The sequence below is a fragment of the Nycticebus coucang genome, chromosome 8 (genome assembly GCF_027406575.1).
Source record: "Nycticebus coucang isolate mNycCou1 chromosome 8, mNycCou1.pri, whole genome shotgun sequence".
Lineage (NCBI taxonomy): Eukaryota > Metazoa > Chordata > Mammalia > Primates > Lorisidae > Nycticebus > Nycticebus coucang.
This window is the reverse complement of record NC_069787.1, coordinates 88,981,276-88,999,917: the sequence shown is the minus strand read 5'-3', so window position 1 is coordinate 88,999,917 and position 18,642 is coordinate 88,981,276. Positions and strand designations below refer to the sequence as shown.

The 18,642-nt window shown below is 43.9% G+C and overlaps 1 long non-coding RNA gene across 1 annotated transcript in view; it reads left to right on the top strand.

The window, feature by feature from the left end:
• LOC128592178 (uncharacterized) overlaps positions 1-17,767 on the top strand; it is a 68,109-nt gene extending 50,342 nt beyond the window's left edge. The window contains exon 3 of the long non-coding RNA XR_008381792.1: positions 17,366-17,767. This is a non-coding gene — a long non-coding RNA (uncharacterized LOC128592178). The remainder of the gene's footprint in view (positions 1-17,365) is intronic.
• Positions 17,768-18,642: the final 875 nt, after the last annotated feature.

The window sequence follows — 18,642 nt, the reverse complement described above, 5'->3', positions numbered from 1 at the left end:
GCCCGGGCGCCACTCTCGGCGCAGTGCTCAGTCTCACTCAGGTGGCCGTCAGCAACAGTCTCGGGAAGTGGGCGCTATTAGCATCTTCAATTTCCGCACGAGGAAGTGAGGCACAGGGAGGTTAACTCGCCCAGCTATTAGGAGACCTTGAACTCAGACAGTCTGGCTCCAGAATCTGTATCTTCACCCATTACTCGTCATTCCTTAAGCGGGAGAGCACGGGTCTCCTCCTTGAAAGGCATTGGTTAAGGGATCCTTTTCATCTCCTTCCATCTAAAACACCATCATTTCAGTTCAGCCCAAACTGGAGGCAGCTCACCGTGTGACTCGAAGGCAGGGAGGACGTCGAAGTCATTGACTTTGGCATGCAAAGTAGGATCTTGCACCTGCGTTTTAAACAGATTTGTCGCATCTTGTAAAATGTAACAATACATAATACTTTGATAACACATTTGATTCTTTGTTTTGGATGTATTCGTTATTTTTCTGACTGTAAGTGATGCATTATATCAGGAAAATAGCAGGAGAATACATACATAGAGAAAACTATAAATTCCCTATCATCTCAGCCACCCTCGACCATATACTCTATGTTGAAAATCTTTCTAGTTACTTTTTCTAAGCATGTAATTCTATAATAAAATTAACATTTTTAATGTAAAACAATGTACATTGTGCTTTATGATCTTTTAAAAATTTAATACATTATAAATATTTCCCCATATTAAATTTTTTCTGCAACTGTTTTTAATGACTGCAGAATATTTTATTGTATGCATTAGTCATAATTTAATTACTAGCCTTTTGACATTTGGGTTGCTCCTTGATTTTTGTTATAAATTATGAACACCAGAATGCAGCAATCTCTGACACACTGTATTTATTTTATTAGGGCAAATGGGTAGCAATGAAATTGCCAACTCAAAGAATGTCAAGGGGTCAAACTATTCTCCTGAAAGGTTGGCTTGGTCCACACACTTTCAGGTAGAATAGATGTGCCTGTTTTCTTTCTCAATTCTGGGTGTCATTGCTCAAGAGAATCTTTATTAGTATACAAATTGCACCCTTAAAGAAAAAAATACACCTTGGTTATTTCACTGGATTATCCTGATTGCAAGAGAAAGACTTAATGTAATTGCAAATATTTGAACCATTCAGGAAATTTAGTTTATTCAGATATTCTCCAGACTGAACAGAGATTCAGCAAAGGACATGGTAAAAGAGGGACATTTCGGAAAAAAGAAAATGGGAAAATTAGTTTTCAAACCATTTTTGTCTAAGACAGTGAGACAGATGCGTCCATAAAATGAAAAGGGAGGTATTAATTGTCTCTTTTGCTGGACCTTTGCTCCTTGACAACTTTCCCATTGTCAGGTCTGAAAATGTTTACCGTGCCTCCTGCCGCAGAGCTACTGCAGAAACGTTCCACCAGCAAACCTGGTCAATTAAGGTTTCTGTTAATTTTCTTCCCATATTTATTCTATCAGCTTCCCTTCCCCCACATCAGCAAGTTAGAGTGACAAATATTTAAAGTCAGCCTGCCACGCATGAGCAGCGTAGCTGTGTGAATGACTGATTTTCTTGACATCCTAAACAGCTTTTGTGTGTGCACATGGAGACCAGCAGACCCCAAACCTGCTGCTGTCTACCTCACAAGATGGCATTGGTTTGGTATTTGAGGCAGTGGCGGACATCTGGGCAGGTGGTATTTTATGACCAGGAAATGAACAGACATAAAATCTGCAGATGTTTTAGGAATATGCATGTTTCTTGCAATAACCTCTAGGTGGATTTCTGCAGTAACAAAGAGGAGATTTTTTGGGGTGTGGTTTAAATTCCTTTCCTTGCAGAGCTTTCTCTAAAAATCACTTTTGCCTAACAGTCTTGAGACCATGATGCCCTTAGCAAATTTGAGAAATGCACTTGGACCCGACTGGCCTTTTTTCTCTCCACTCAGCATTGCAGCAAGAGTAGCAGATGTCTATTTAGGGAAGGCATGTTCCCTTTTTATATGCAAACCTTGTTCTAAAAATTCTCTTTTAGATGAATTATTAAACTCAATTTGTGAAATAAGGACAATACAGATTTCCTCTAGAACTATTTTTTCTCTCTGATATGTGAGACCAGTGTCTGTTAGTGGAGAAAAGCAAAGAGACTATGAGAGGCCAGGTGAGGATTGAAGGAATGTGACAGAAATAAATAAGAGTCATTTTATAGTACCCTAAGTTTCCTGAATGCTTGGACCCGTTGGGGTGCATCTAGAATTCTTTATCATATAGAAATGCACAAAACAGAATTATTTTTATAAACCAAGATTTCTTCTCATGGCCGAATGAAGTAGAGATATTTAACTTATCAAAATTCCTCTAAGAACCAGTACCGTTTCTGTTTGGATACATTGATCTATATTTAGAACATCAAGGAGGAGGTGCTTCCAAGGGAGAGAGTAAGTTATCCTTTTTTATCCAAGGGGCGGGATTTTGTGTTGCTCTTGAAGGGGACTCAGTAGAGAAAAGTGGCTGGAAGAGTTGAGTGGGCATAAAGCCGCAGAGAGGCACTGTGGCCCCCTGGATATTCTTCTGTCAGGGATGCCTGTGCTGCTCACTTGATTGTTTAGGCTCTAAACCTAACGGGAAGTGGAAGCTGATCACCCCCAATTCCCTTATGAAATCTTCAGTAACATCTATACTTTTTAAAAGCATAAAAAGTGTTTGCTAATGGTCTCCTTACATTGTTTATTTATTTATTTATTTTTTGAGACAAAGTCTTACTTTGTCACCCTCGGTAGAGTGCCGTAGTGTCACAGGTCACAGCCACCTCAAACTCTTGGGCTCAAGTGATTCTCTTGCCTCAGCCTCCCAAGTAGCTGGCACTATAGGAGCCCGCCACAATGCCCGGCTGTTTTTAGAACTGGGGTCTTGCTCTGGCTCAGGCTAGTCTCCAACCTGTGAGCTCAAGCAATCCACCTGCCTCGGCCTCCCAAGTGCTAGGATTATAGGAGTAAGCTACCTCGCCAGCTCCTTATATTGTTTAGAAAAACTCTGTTATAAAACTATATCTCTTTTTGAAACACATGAATTTTGTAGTAATTATGAAAAAGAAGTTAGCCATTAACTTGACATTCACAACTCAGTGCCAAGCTTGGATGCTGCCTGCCAAGAGAGAATGTCCTTCAGTTACACCTACACAGTGTCATCTATGACCCTGACACATGCAGTGTGTTCCTGGGTTAGCCGTGTTACCTGGAAGCTGGATAGACCTAGTGTCTTACTTAGTCTGTTTGGGCTGCAGTAACAAAACTCCTTGCACTGGTTTATTTATGAACAATAGAAATTTATTGCTCACATTTCTGGAGGCGGGGAAGTGCAAGATCAAGCTGCTGGCAAATTCAGTATTTAGTGAGGACCCCTTCCTCATAGACAGCACCTTGCTGTATCCATATAGGGTGGAAAGGGCAGAGGGCTCCCTCAAGCCTCTTTTATAAGGGAACCAATCCCTCATGACCTAAGTGCCTCCTAAAAACCCCACCTCTTACTACTATCACAATGGCGATTAGGTTCCAAGTACAAATCTGGGGGCACACCAGCATTTAAACCATAATACTTTGTGACCCAGAATTTGCATTTCAACAAGATTCCCCCATTGATTCCAGAGCATGATACAGTTTGCAAAGTACTAGTCTACAGTAGTTCTCAACCTTAGCTGCACATTGGACTTATCTGGGGAGCTTTATAAAGTGTACATTCCTGGGTCCCCTGCCTAGGGATTCTAATTTAATTGGTTTGAGAGGGGGATTGCCCTAGACATCTAGATTTCAAAAGGCTCCCCATTTTGTTCCAACATGTAGTAAGTTTGAAAACCCCTAATTTCAGAACACTTCCTTCTTGTCATGTTTAAACCCAAACACCTTGTGAAGTACGTGGCCACAAAGTTTGCTGCTTTGGTGAACCTTAGCGCCCCCCCAAAGACACTACTCCCTGTCCTCGAAGATGTCTGTGTAACAAATCTTCACCGGAAGCCCCAATGGCAGACATCCAGAGGAGCCCCTGGGAGCACCTTTCTCTAGCACCTTGTGGGGGACCCTCCTATAAGGGTGCATACATAGTGGTGGGGCAAGGGCAAGGCCCTAACTTAGATTACCTGCTCACTCCGGGGCTCTGTTTCCTCCATAAGGGGAGTGAGTAACAGAACCAACACAGCATCACAGGGTTGTGAGAATGGATCACTGAGCATTCAGGCAACTACCTATGGGGCTTGCATTCAAATAATAATAAGGGTATGCACCCATGGGGACTAAGAGAAGGCGTAAAATCAAATTAGCGCTCAACTTTTCTCTGCTGTTAGGAGCCTGCAGAGGGGGAGGCCAACAAGAAACAAAACCATTCGTGCCACAGATACCTAGAAAAATACTCAGGAATCAGAGGACTGGGTATCTGAAAGCAGGGGTGAGTGGGGGAGCTGAGGAAAGGAGACTTTACAAGTCCGTCTGAAGAGCAGTTAGATCCCATCCAGCCCCATGCCAGCCTTCCCCTCCCCGGCAGGAGCCTGGAGTTCACCCTCTGAACAGGGTGGATCCAGGGTGGCTTCCACTTCAGAGACTGCAGGCACAGCTGGGAGAGAAGGGGATGTCCTGGACAGAAACAAGGTGCAATGACACTGTGAGACTCCACCCTGAATCCAGTCTTCTCTGTCCAGTAGTCCCCCAGAATCTAAAATATCCCTGAGCAAGAGAATATGGTTTTCCAGATTGAACAGGCCCCAAAGTGCCCACATAATGAATTTTCAAACAAAAAGGGAGAGAGAGCTGCCTAAAGCACATTTTCAAGAGATTTAAATGTTTTAAGGATAATGAGTAGATAATGAGAAGATCCTTTTGGGGGAGGGCAAGAAAAATAGATCAGAGGGTCACACGTGAGGGTGAGGGGTCAGAGTGACATTAATCATCTCAGAAATATAAGAATATAGATCAAAGAACAGTACTTGCAAAATGCTTAGGAAAGTATTTCTCCAGCCTAGAACGCTACTGAGTTCAAGGGTGGCCTCTGGAAGCTAGTAGAGATGCTCCCCAAATAAGGGAATTAACAAAGAAAGAGGAAGCTGTAGGAACCAGAAAATGGATTCAACACAGAAAAGAGGCAGAGGGAATTCAAGCCCCAGGATGACCACTGGGCAGCGAGGATGATGTACTGCCCACTCAGACTGGAACAGGAGGAAGGGCAGGGTCAGGAGGGACATCTCCAAAATATAGATGGAACCGAGGGGAACTTTACATCTCTTCTGGAGAGTCGGTAGAGAAAATAAGTGATGAGTACATAAATTATGCAATAGGGAAAAAAGTCGATGATTAACTCCAGGGAAAACAAAAAGTCATATACGAAAGGAAATACTATACTTTCTTGAAGCTGCTTGACCAATGTTTACTTAGTAAAAATAATATGTTCGTTGAATATTGATTTAACAAAAAATGTGATATGATGACATCAAGAGGATGTAGGAGGGCAAGCAGATGGGGTGAAGGTAGTCACTAAAACCCTGCTTGTCCGTGGCAGCAAGGCGAGAGATAATGTCTGGGACAGAAAAATCAGGACTAAATAGTGTAAGTCTTTTATTCAGAAAGGTGGTGGTAGATATAAAAACTATTTGCTAAGAGTTAGGCTTGGCGCCTGTAGCCCTGCAGCTAGGGCGCCAGCCACATACACTGGGGGTGGCGGGTTCCAACCCAGCCCAGGCCTGCCAAACAACAATGACAACTACAACAAAAACAACAAAAAAGGAGTTAGGACTTGGAGTGGGGAAGATCGGAGTAGGAGAAAGCTATTTCTTACTAGCCTTGTAATAGTATTTGACTTTTTGAATTATGTGTATGTATCAGCTGTTTTCAAGAAATGATATTAAATTGTCAAACAATGCTGAGCACCATGCCTGGCCGTCATGGGAAGCTTTTATTCCCGTTCCTCTCCAAGCCCTTTGGTTTTTCTCAGTGAATCCTGACATGTGAGCTACAAAAGTTGGTCATTTTGATTCCTGTATAGTCAGTCCCTGAGTTACAAACATCTGACTTATGTACAATTTGTCAGAACAGAGGCTGTTAATAGGCAATAGGTAAATGTACCTGTTCCAACTTACATACAAATTCAACTTAAGAACAAACCTACAGAACCTATCTCGTTCGTAACCTGGCGACTGCCTACAACTTCATCTCTCACTCTCGCACTCAGGAGAGACCCTACTCTCGCATCCATGGTGGTGCTGGTTTGTTACTGTTCTTCTGCTGCGTTTTGCCCACAAAGGGAAGGTGCCTTCATGCTGGACTTGGCTGGACAAACTTAGTGCATGGGAAACTTGGATTCAGAATGTTTTTAATGCTGCTTTAGTTACTGAAATAAACAACCAGTGTTTAAAATGAGAAATCTGTACTTTTTGCCTTATATATGACTATGGATTTCTCTTCTAAGGATTTTATATGAAAAATTAGTGTGTCTTTTGGAGTACTAGAATGGATTAAAGGTTCACCATTGAAATAAATGGTCTGGGCCTTTCGGCAAATGCCCCTTTGTCTTTTGCCCTATTTGTGGGGCAAGTTGAGAACAGAAGGCTGATATTTTGCATCTGGGCTGCTAAGGGGTGAGGGCAGCAGCACTATGGATTCCAGGGGCAGGGGACACTGAGGGGAGGATAAGCGCTGGGAATTTATAGCAACCCTTACCAGACATGGGACTTGAACTTCACAGGGGACTCAAGGGTCTGAGGTCCTTTTACCTTGATCTGACAGGGCCAGAGAAAAGCTGACACCAAGATTACAGGAATTTTGCTGAGTTTTTACCCAGGCTTTGTGCACCCACACCACTGTCTTTATCCTATCAGAGCTTAGGAGGTTCTGACATTGGGCAGAAGATAGGCTTGCTTCAAAATAAAAAATAAAACAATTCTGGATGGCCAAAGTATGTTTCTTTCCTTATTTTTAAATTTAATTTTTAATTAAAATCATAACTGTATACATTTACAGAGTACAATGTGATGATTTCATATACAATGTGGAATGCTTAAATCAAACTGATTAACATAGCCGTTACCTCATTTACTTCTTTTTTGTGGTAAGACATTTATAATTTACTCTTAGTTATTCTGAAATATACCCTTGTATTGTGTACATTAGGCGAGATCCCATCCGATGCTCCCCCTCCTCCCACCCCTTTCTCTCCTCTCCCTTCCCCCTTGCTAGACGATATTTGTGTTTTATCATTCCTAGGAGTATGTGTTTGTACATTGGCTTCATAATAGTATTTGAGTACATTGGATACTTTTTTCCATTCTTGAGATACTTTCCTAAGAAGAATGTGTTCCAGCTCTATCCAGGCAAACATAAAAGATGTGAAGTCTCCATCATTTTATGGCTAAATACTATTCCATGGTATAAATATGCCAGTTTGTTAATCCATTCATGGATCGAAGGGCATTTGGGTTGCTTCCACAACCTGGCAATAATGAATTGAGCTGCAATAAACATTCTGGTGCAAATGTCTTGGTGGTAAACTGATTTTTGTTATTCTGGGTAGATATCTAGAAATGGAATTGCAGGAAGGTCAACTTTTAGTTCCTTAAGGATTCTCCATACTTCTTTCCATACATGTTGTATTAGTTTGCGATCCCACCAGCAGTGTAGAAGTGGTGTTCCTTCTTTTCATATCCACACCAGCATCTGCAGTTTGGGGACATTGTGATGTGGGCTAATCTTACCGGAGTTAGGTGATATCTCAAAGTGGTTTTGATTTGCATTTCTCTGATGATTAAAGACGATGAGCATTTTTTCATAGGTTTGTTGGCCTTTTGTCTGTGATCTTCAGAGACGTTTCAGTTCAAGTCTCTTGCCCACAAAGAAACAAGGTTGTTTGTTCTTTTCTTTTCTTTTTTTTATTGTTAAATCATAGCTGTGTACATTAGTGCAATCAAGGGGTACAATGTGCGGGTTTCATATACAATCTGAAATATTGATTAATTTGAGTTCTCTGTAGATTCTAGTTATCAGACCTTTGTCGGAAGCATAACATGCAAAAATTTTCTCCCATTCTGAAGGTTGTCTGTTTGCTTTAGTTGTAGGGCCCTTAGCTGTACAGAAGCTTGGTAGCGTGATCAAATCCCAGTAATATATTTTGGTGTTACTGCAATTGCCAGGGAGGTCTTCCTCATACAATATTTTCCCAGGCCAATATCTTCAAGCATTTTCCCTGCACTCTCTTTTAGTATTTTTATAGTTTCACGTCTTAAATTTAAACCTTTTATCCAGTGAGAATCAATTTTTGTTAGCAGTGAGAGTTCAGTTTCAGTTTTCTGCAGGTTGCTAGCCAGTTCTCCCAGCACCATTTGTTAAATAGGGATTCTTTTCTCTGAAGGCATTTTCCCTCCCACTTTCCTATAACCAAGCTGAAGTTGCTCCCCCACACAGGGCACCCCTCTGTGCATCTCAGTGCTGCTCATCATCTGCTGTGACTTAAATAGCAAGAAAAAAAGTTTAAAAATAAGTTTTGTCATCAGTCTTGCTTGATCCTAAGCGGCACTGCTCCAGTAGATGTGGCAAAATCCTCTCACGGGCCACCTTGCTTTGTTCTGAGACAATTTATGCAGAAGGCAGCAAGTTCCCTGGTGCTAAAGGGTACAGAGATGGACCTGCCGTCCCACCCCTGTAATGGGGATGGGGAGACTGGTGTGGATGTGGGGAGCGTGTAGGTGTGAGGGTGAGTATGCATGTGTTCGGGGTGGGTGGGGCTGGGGCAAGAGGAAGAGGAACCCAGCTCAACCCAGTTAAGAAGTTGAACCCAGAGGCTAAAGGAGCGGAATACTATTTAGCTATAAAAAGGTGGCAACTTTACATATTTTATATTAACCTGGATGGAGTTGAAATACATTCTTCTTAGTAAAATATCACAAGAGTGGAAAAGCAAGTATCCAATGTACTCAGTACTAATATGAAGCCAGCAGGTGAACTAATACACATCTACACAAGAGAAAAACTCAAGGCTGAGCACGGTAGCATATGCCTGTAATCCTAGCACTCCGGGAGGCTGAAGTGGGTGGACTGCTTGAGCTCAGGAGTTTGAGATCAGCCTGAGCAAGAGCAAGACCTCAACTCTAAATACTAGCCAGGCGTGGTGGGCATCTGTAGTCCCAGCTACTCAGGAGGCAGAGGCAAGAGAATCGCTTAAGCCCAAGAATTTGAGGTTGCTGTGAGCTGTGACAGCACAGCCCTCTCCCCAGGGCAACAAAGGGAGACTCTATCTCAAAAAATAAAATAAAATAAACAGAAAATTGTGCTGAAATAAATGCCACATAAATTTTTTTAAAGAGAGAGGGGAGAGGGGGAAGGAGAAGGCGGGAGGGAGATTGGTGCGCTTCCATGTCATGGGTACAATGTAAGGGTATGTGGCACACCTGGGTGCAGGACACAATTCTCAGGGACCTTACACAACAAACGCAAACATTGTAACCTAATGTTTATAGCCTCATATTAATCTGAAATTTTAATAAAAAAAGATGTTAAACACAGATTTCTGGGCATATTCTTTTTTAACAACCAGTAATATGTTCTGTCTTAACTATTCAGCCTCTTGGTATGAGAATCTCAGCAAGATTCTCCCAAGTTTATTTTTAAAGTGCTTATAATTCGAAGATGGACTTCAGAAAGACTTTATATTTGCACTGGGGGTGACTGTCGATCATTTCTGTTTTGGAATGAACTCCCTGCCCTTTCTGCATGGGGGAGAAGATGGTCCTTGTGAAGTAGAAGGCACTTACCCTTTGTTATTCAACAGGATAATGTGTCGTATTTGATGTGAAAAGTATAGGTAATTTAAGAGGAAACACGTTCCTCCATGGTGTGGGTTTGCCATATGTCTGGATTGCCACCATGTGACAACTTGGGTCCTAATTTTAAGGACAGTACTGAGACAGAAAAGTATGTGTCCCTGAGCCGAGAGCTTCACATACAGCGGCTCAGTCCTTTTCCGGGATTACACAAGCACCGCGGTACCAACAGTGAGCTTAGATAAAACACGGTGAACACTTTGATTTTAAAAGGTATGTGTTTGTTTTAATGTGTATTAATAAAGGTTAAAGCTTTTCTTAAAACCAGCATATCAAGTCCACATTGATGTGGAAATACAAAATCCCTGTTAAACAACTAATTTAGATTTTTAAAAGGTGAGCTTAAGAAAGTCATCACTTAATAATTCAGGAGCTTCAATTCACAACTGCAAAGGCCTGAAAACAATCCAGTGCCCTTCAACCGTGAACAGACTAACAGACTGTGGTAGATGTACACCATGGAATAGTATGCAGCCATAAAAAGACAGACCTTTCGTATCTTTTGTTAAAAACGTGGAGGACTAGAAAATAATCTCCTAAAGAAGTATCACAAGAATGAGAAAACAAGCCCCCCATGTCCTCAATACTAAATTGAACGGAGTAGATTAACAACTACAGGCCCACACAAGAGAAAAACTTAATTACATCCAAGAAGGGGGACAAGGAGGGGTTGGTAAATTCCCACCCCCGGTACAATGCATGGGCATATGGTACACTTTCTGGGTGAAAGGTACAACTATATCTTGGATTTTATCTTATAAACACAAACAATGTAACATAATTGTATGCACCTTCATATTAATAATAAAAAAAAATCCAGAAGCTTATCAGTCAGGGTTAGGTGAAAAAAAGAATTCTCCCTGAAGGTCTCCAGTGCTGACTTGATAAAGGGACATTTACAGCTCCCTGGAACAGGTTAAAGAGAGCTTTAATGAATGCTTAATCCCCCAGAGAATTGTCCCAGGGCCTGCTGTCACCACCTAAGGCCTGAAGAGTCCGTGGAGGGAACTAGAGTCCTCTGAGAAGGTGGTGCCTGTGGCTCAAGGAGTAGGGTGGTGGTGGGTTCAAACCTGGCCCCGGCCAAAAACTAGAGTCCTCTGAGAGCAGGTGCCATGAAGTGGGTAGAGCCATGGCCAGGGTTGGGCCCCTGAGTGAGTAGCTGCAGGAAGAGACAGCCGCCCCTCATCCCCCAGCCTCAGCCCTGCCAGTACCTGCCATGGGCCAAACCCACCCAGAGGCCAACAAGCTGGGAGCCCCTGGTGGAGCCCCCAGGGTCAGTCTCCCTAGGGGAGCAGATTAAGCAAAGATGGAATCTAGGTCCAGGGACAGTGGGAGCAGAGGCTGACCCAATAAGGCATGATGTGGGTATGGCGGGAATGGTGAATGTGGGTGGAGCCTGGCTCTCAGGACAGTCCGGGGAGGTTAGTATGAATGAACCTCACTTTCCAGATGACAAGCTGAGCCTTACAAAGGTTAAGCAGTTGCTTAAGCCTGCAGTGCTAGTGAGTGACAGAGCTGGTTTTCCAGTCAGGTCCGTCTGATCAGAGAGCCTGACCTCTTAACCAGTACTTTGACAACGTGCGCGCACACGCATACAACTTATACAAAACCCAGCAAACTGATATGGGGGCTGTATTCACAATTAATACAAATAGTAAAACATATTTAAAAATGCACTTGAATAGTGCTGACATTTCATTCATGACACATAAGTGGACCCCTCGAGCAGACATTGTCTGTAACTAGACCACAGCATAGCATCTTGGTGGTACACCTGAGGCCTTGTTATTCCAGCCACAGAAACAAAAACCCCATTTGCCCAAGTGCCAGTCTGGTTGGCTCGCCTCAGGGTTCATATTCAAGGACAGGCTCTTGGCCAAATTAAAGGAGGGCCTGGGAGAGTCCAGCTGCACTTAAATAATAATAATAATTGCATGTACTTTCTTTAATGAGCTCTCATTCCCACTTGGCAGCAGGAACACTAAATTCAGTCAATCCAGCAAAACCCAGTCTAATCCAATAAAAATGTTAGTCTGATCCAGGATTCAATCAGGATTCTGGTTCAAAGTTCTCAAGGTGCTGCCCCTCCTCCACCTGAGGGGACCATCCCAGGGGCTTCCTGCCAGCCCACAGCCTACAAGCAGGGCAGGGAGAGCCAGAGCCCCGTAATGGCGAGGATGTGTGGGGTTCATGGCTGCTGTTCTCACCCCCACTCACATCCACTGCCATCCTGCAGGTTTGATGGCTGTGGCCTGCTTAGTGTGATGCCCACTGAATGCTGAGCAGCCTGCAGAGGCAGTGGCTGCTGTGATTCTCTTCGCCCAAGCAGGTGGTCCACCTCCGGGCCTGTGCCAGCCGGTCACTGTATGCCTCTCGGCCGTCTTTTGAAGTGAGGGGAGTAGCCCACTGTACTTTTAAAATTGCTATGGATAAAAATTAGGGAGAAAACAACCCCTACTTGGTTTCAGGTAGCCCAGGCTCTTAGAATAGAGAGGGTGAGGCCTAGGGTGTTGAGCCCAGGGCAGGGAGAGTGAGGGGGAGCAAGAATGAGGAGGGCTGTGAGGTGGTGCATTGCTAAGAGGCCCTGGAGATTCGTATGCTCATCTATTGCCACTGATTTCTACTTAGGACAACTAAACCAACTTAAAATTAAAAAAAAAAAAATGGTCAAAAGAAACAGACTCTCTCTGGGGTCCTCTTATAAGGGCACTGGTTGAATTCAAGCCTCATGACCTCAAAGCACCACCTTCAAGTGCTATCACCTTGGTTGAGGTTTTAACGCAGCACCTGTGTCTGTGGCTCCAGGGACTCCATGTTCTCACACTACCCTAATTTATTCTTTAGCAAGTCATTAGAAATTTCGGGTGAACTCTTCTTACAGACTAGCATGGCATCTGGTAACATCTGTTGTGGTAAGCAAGAGCTCAGCTCACATCCCCTCTTTTCTTAGAGGTACTTCTTGTCTTTCTTTAGATTTTGGGTCAGCTGTTTACCCTCTGGCCTCAGCTCCCTTACAGGCACAAGAAAAGTTATTAATTTGTACGATGTCCACTGTTTTTTTGTTAAAAGGTTGAGAGTGATATTTTTCCAGCTTTCCCCTCTGTCCTAAGTAGAAGCCACAAATCCACCCTTGCTTTTATTAATTAATTTATATAATATCAGCACAGGAGTCCAAATAGCAGATCCTCACTTTTAAATAGAAGGTGGGAAGAAAGAGCCCCTGGGTGGGATGGAGAGGCCATGACTTAAAGTTGGGAGGGAGCTCTTATGGTTCAGCTCCAGCCTTTAGGTGTATTTTGCTTGACCCACGGGTCTTTGAACAAAACATGAGCTGGCTTTGAACATTTTGAACTCCACAATTTTCTCAAAATTTCAAAATTCCAATATAATCTGAATTTTTGGTTTCTCTTAAAAAAAACCGCTGGCTGCAATCACACACCCCCCACCCCCCACCAGACTGCTTCCTTGGTGTGGGGAATAGTTCTGTTCCCTGTCAGCCTTGCCACCATGCAACACTCAGCCTGCTTCACACGTCTCTTAACTTGCCAGGCCTTGTGGGCAGGAATGAGGCTCAACCAGTAGGTTCTGATAAAATTATACCAGTTGTGGAAATGTCGAAATCATTCTGTGCCTATGGGAAAGTAGCCAGTTCCTGGAGCCCCTGCGGAACCCACACCTTAGCCAGACTGTTGCCTTCTCCAGGACCCCTCATTCCAAAGGGGTGAAGTTATCGAGCCCAGTGGTCCTGGTGGTGCATGCCCCGAGCCAGCAGAGTGACACTCAAAATATTTTAGTTTGCAACCCCTGACTTAAAGCATCACACAAAAGCTCCTGGCTCTCAGATGGTGGAGGTAAAGTAGAGCAATCCTGTTTAAGGCAGTATTTTCAAACAAAAAGCCTTTTGGAGAATCTGGCTGTAAACATCGTCATAAGCAGAAGTATTGCTTTGAATCTTGGTTCTAGGAGAGTAAAGAAGAGACCAAAAACAAATAGGAAGTGAGAAATTGAAAAGGACATCAAAGAGAAGCTTAAGCACAGGAAAATCAAGAAGCAGGGCTGATACCAGTCAGAGATAAGTGGGAAAATGGCTATGCCTCCCATGATTTTGGCCTCTTTCTACTTTAAAAAGATACATAATTACAATAAAGTAATTAACTGTTTTGTAATTAAATACCAAAATAATTAAATTTGAAATTAAACACGATAACATCAAGTTGTTCAGACAGGATTAATTTGTGTCTTAATCTGATAAATCACTTTCATTATTTTTAGGATTAAGTTTTAGAGAAAAGAAATTGCAAAAAAAAAGAGAAGTGCCGACATTCTGCAGAGAAAGACTGCCTGGGCTTTTGATTCCTCATACAGCTCTCTCAAAGGTCAAGTGCTAAAGGCTGATTTTAAGCCATGAGTTGAAAGAATAAGAGAAAATATTCTTTGACAGAGTATTTTTCGAAAATTTGTACCTGAACTTATATTTTGTACTTGGATTTTGAAAAGTAACTGTAGTTTCCTTACAAGTTTCTAAGAACTTGTTACCCATATCAATACATAGGTAAATAAATAAATGAATAACTAAAATAGAGGCCAAAAAAGTAGCCAAATTATTGTCAGCCATCAAATAACAAATATGTATTATCTATTTTGTGCTAAGTACTATGTTAGAAAACACAAGAGCGTGCAGAGATAGATAAAATATGAATAGTCTCTTCTTTCCAAAGTCAGGGTTTTCTTCTCTTACCTTGAAGAAAAAGAATGCATGCATATAGAAAATAAAATGTCAATCAGGAATTCAATCAAAGAAGGTACCCAGGATGGTTAATGTTTTATGTCAAGATGGGTAGGCCGTAGTACCAGATATTTGTCACATATTTTTCTACATGTTCCCAGGAAGGTATTTTTTAGATGGGATTACCATTTAAATCAGCAGACTTTGAGTAAAGCAGCATGAATGGGCCTCATGCAATCAGTTGAAGGCCTTAACAGAAAAGGACTAACCAACCTTAACAGGAAGGAATTCAGCCAGCAGACCGCCTTTGGACTCGAGCTGCCACTCTTCCCTGGGTCTCCAGCCTGCTGGCCTACCCTGCAGATTTTGGACTTGCCAAGCTTCCACAAGAATGTAAGCCAATTCCTTAAAATAAATCCCTGTCTCTCTCTATATACATCCTGTTGGTTCTGTTTCTCTGGAGAACCCTGCCTAATACAGCAGCACCAAAGTGAGACAGGGTCTCTGCAAGTTGGAAGTGGGTGAGCTGTGTCCTGCCATGTAGCGGAAGCTGCTTCTGGAAGGACAGAGCCACAGAGAAGCAGAGGTTGTTCCATGTGGCCCAGTTGCACTCCAGCATCCCTGCAGTTGTATGATCCTTCAAACAAATTCCCCTTCAGGCTGCAGCTGGTTGATAGGTATATTACTTTACTAGGGCTGCCATAACAAACTACCACAGACTGGATGGCTTAAACAACAGAAATGTACAGTTTCACATTTCTGGAGGCTGGCTGCCCAAAATCAAGGCGTCTGCAAATTGGTTTCCTCTGGGGCCTCTCTCCTTGGCTTGCAATTGGCCATCTTCTCTCTCCTACGTTTTCACACGGTTATCCCTCAGTACACGGCTGTGTCCTTGTCGCTTCTTCTAAGGACACTGGTCATGTTGGATGAAGTCCCATCTTAATGGCCTCATTTTAACTTAATTACCTCTTTATAGACCTGATCTCCAAATATAGTCACATTCTAGCTGGGAGTTTGAATGTCAACATAGGAATTTTGTTGAGGGCACAATTCTGCCTATATACGAGGGGTTTGAGTTGAGTTTCTGTCACCTGCAACCAAAAAAGTCCTAACTAATATGTATGCATACTCGTGGAAAATAAAATCTGGGAAAATATTTCTCAAAATCTTAGAAGATGCTATTTCTGCATTATGGATTAAGACTGATATTTGTATTTGCTTACCCACATTTTCTATTTATCTTCTGCAATGAGCATGTATTCTTGTCATAAAAATATTTTAAAATATCTCAAAGCATTCCAGAGACTTGCAGGTGATGGACAGGGTAAAACCCAAGGGTGGCATCTGAAAGCATTGGACAGTGGGAGTGGGGGAGGGGTAGGTGCCGATTGCTGTGGACAAGCTCTGAGGGCACCCACGGGTGGGGTGAGGGGGAGAAGCCACAGAGTCGTGTCTGGGAGAGTTCAGAGATCAGGAAATGAGACATCCTTCTGCCAGTTAAACCATAGAAGCAAGCAAAAATGGATCCACACAGAGAAATGCCAAGTCACCTTAAAGACGCAGGAGGGCTGCAGCCCAGACTCACTGTGATTGGAAGAATTCAAGGGCTGGAATCCGTGCCTGTGTACTGGGGGTGGGGAACGCGGCGGGAGGGGAGAGGGAACCAGAACTGGGCTTCTGGTCATGGTTGCAACAGTGAGGGTGTGGACGGGATGGAGCTGCCTTTCCAACCAGATGTTTTGTTAGCCTCTTAGGCTCTGTGTATTTTTGTTAAAAAGAAGAATAAAACAAAACATTGGGGGAGGCTTCTTTTTGTTGTTGTTGTTCCTTTATGGTAGAGAAAAAATGAGACCCGTGTGCCAGGAGCAAAGGGGAAGGAGGTAAACAAAACAGTGGCTGCACTGGCCCATGACGGGGTCACCAGGACACTGAGACCTGTGCTCAGGCCGTCAGCCTGGGGAGTCTGCTGGGTGCTCTAGACAGAGGCTAGCATAAGAGGGAGGCCCAGGGAGACTTCCTGGAAGAGTGGAAGCTCCCTGCTGGAGAGGCCGCAGTTCCCAGTGGTGTCATCTCCAGGGCTGCAGGGAAAGGCGCTTCTGGTCCTGTGCTCTGTCATCACCCCCTGTGCTACTCCCAGGTCTCACGCAGTTCCACGAGAGGGTGGTTACAGGAAGGAGAGGGGAAGGGGCTGGGCGGCAGCCAGTGTGGTGCTGGAGCTTCGGGGAAGGCTCCTTTAGGAACAGCTTGAGACACACCCTATTCCTCAAAAAGAAAGGGGGCGGCAGCATCCAAATGCAGGAGGCCAGCCAGGGAAGGCCCAGGCAGTGACAGTCCTCAGAGGGAAGGCCCAGGCAGTAGCTATTCTCACGTGCTCTTTTCTGGGCAGGATCCTCCATGCAGCAGGAATGCTGCCACTCTGTAAGGGGGAGGTCTGGGACACTGGTTCTGAATTGACCCTGAGGGGCTGGGCTGATAGTCATCCCAGCCGGATGGTAGGTGACTAGGCCCAGAGAGGCCCACAGGTCACACAGCAAGGACATGGAAGAACCAGGACAGCAACCACATTTAGCACATTTCTTACTGCTCCAGGCCACTGCAGATGAAGTGGGGGCACTTTTTCCAGCCCTGCTAGGGCAATGTGGGGTCCTGACCCATGAATGCCTGCCCCTTCCTTATCACCGCTGAAGCTCCAGCACTGGCTGTTATAAAATCTAACCAACCTCCCGGCTGGGTACGCGTCTCCCCTATGACCCCCATCTCTAACAGAGGCTTTCCTTCTAGAGTATGGGCGATGATCCTTGGACGTGAGAACCTGGAGCACCTGCTGGTTCTGTTTCTCCCTGGAAACGTGGCCATATGTTGGAAGCTGCTTCTCCCACGAGCCAGTCCTGTGGAGGCTGTTCTGGTTGCTGTTATGTCCTGCCCAAACCTCTGGGTCCTCTTACCATTTTTGTGCCTGCAGATGCCACCAACAGCTGGCCTGAGGGAGAGGGCTATCAGGCTGCTGAAACCCATTTTGCTTGTGTCAAGCAGGAAAGAGAGCAGGAAAATGCCTGGGACTGTGCCTCCTCCTGGGGCCACCTCTGACAACAACCCAGCTCCCTTGCCCTGTGGAGACACTCCAGGAAGCGACCTGCACCATCTCCAGAACTCCCCTAAAGAAATGAGCCCAAGTTATCCCCAAGCTTGGTGTCACACTCTTGTTTCTTAGTCCTACTTCCCCAATCCCCTATCAGTTTTTCCAGGGAACACTTGTTAATAAATCATTCCCTCATAAATTGCTTCCAGGCAGATCTTCATCTCAGGGTCTGCTTTTGGGGAATTCTGCCTAAGACAGTTATATTAAGAATCTAATTGCTGAGCCTCCAAAGCTGAGGCCCAGCAGACTATTGCCACAAGGCTGAATTTGGCCGGCAGTTGTATTTTGTTCAGCATGCCTCCCATTCCTCCTGGTCTTCCTTTACAGCAAACACTCTGTTTTCCATGTGGGAATGAAATTCTTGACCTTGGCTAATGGAGTGCTTATCAGCTGTGTTGATCATTCACAAATAAAGCAATATGTGGCCACAGCATAGAAAGTGCTTCAAGAGCTGCCAGTATTCCCTGCAAACCTTGCAATTACCTGTGAGGAAGGAGCTATCATTATCTCCTTCGAACTGATGAAGATTCTGAATTGTAGGGCCTTTTTTTATCCAGTCATATATCTGGGAACCAGCCGAGACAGTGTTTGAATTCAGGCAAAATGACTGTAACCACTGTGCCACATTAGGGACCCAGCAAAGCCACGCCCTCTCTCCCACCCATCCCCAACCTAGGGCATCTTATAACAGGTGGGATTTCAATCCGGTTTTGGCTGGTCTCTTTCCTTATTATTTCCTTTCTCTCTTTCAACAGCTTAGGGCTTGATTTGGGTAGGCACAAGAATAAAAAATGATTGAGGACGGTATATTTTTGGAAGGATTTGTATCCTTCTTTAAAAGAAAAGACTAAGCATCCACATATATTTAACTCCTCAACTTGCAGAGTGCCAGTTCCTGGGACTCAGCATTTCCACCAGC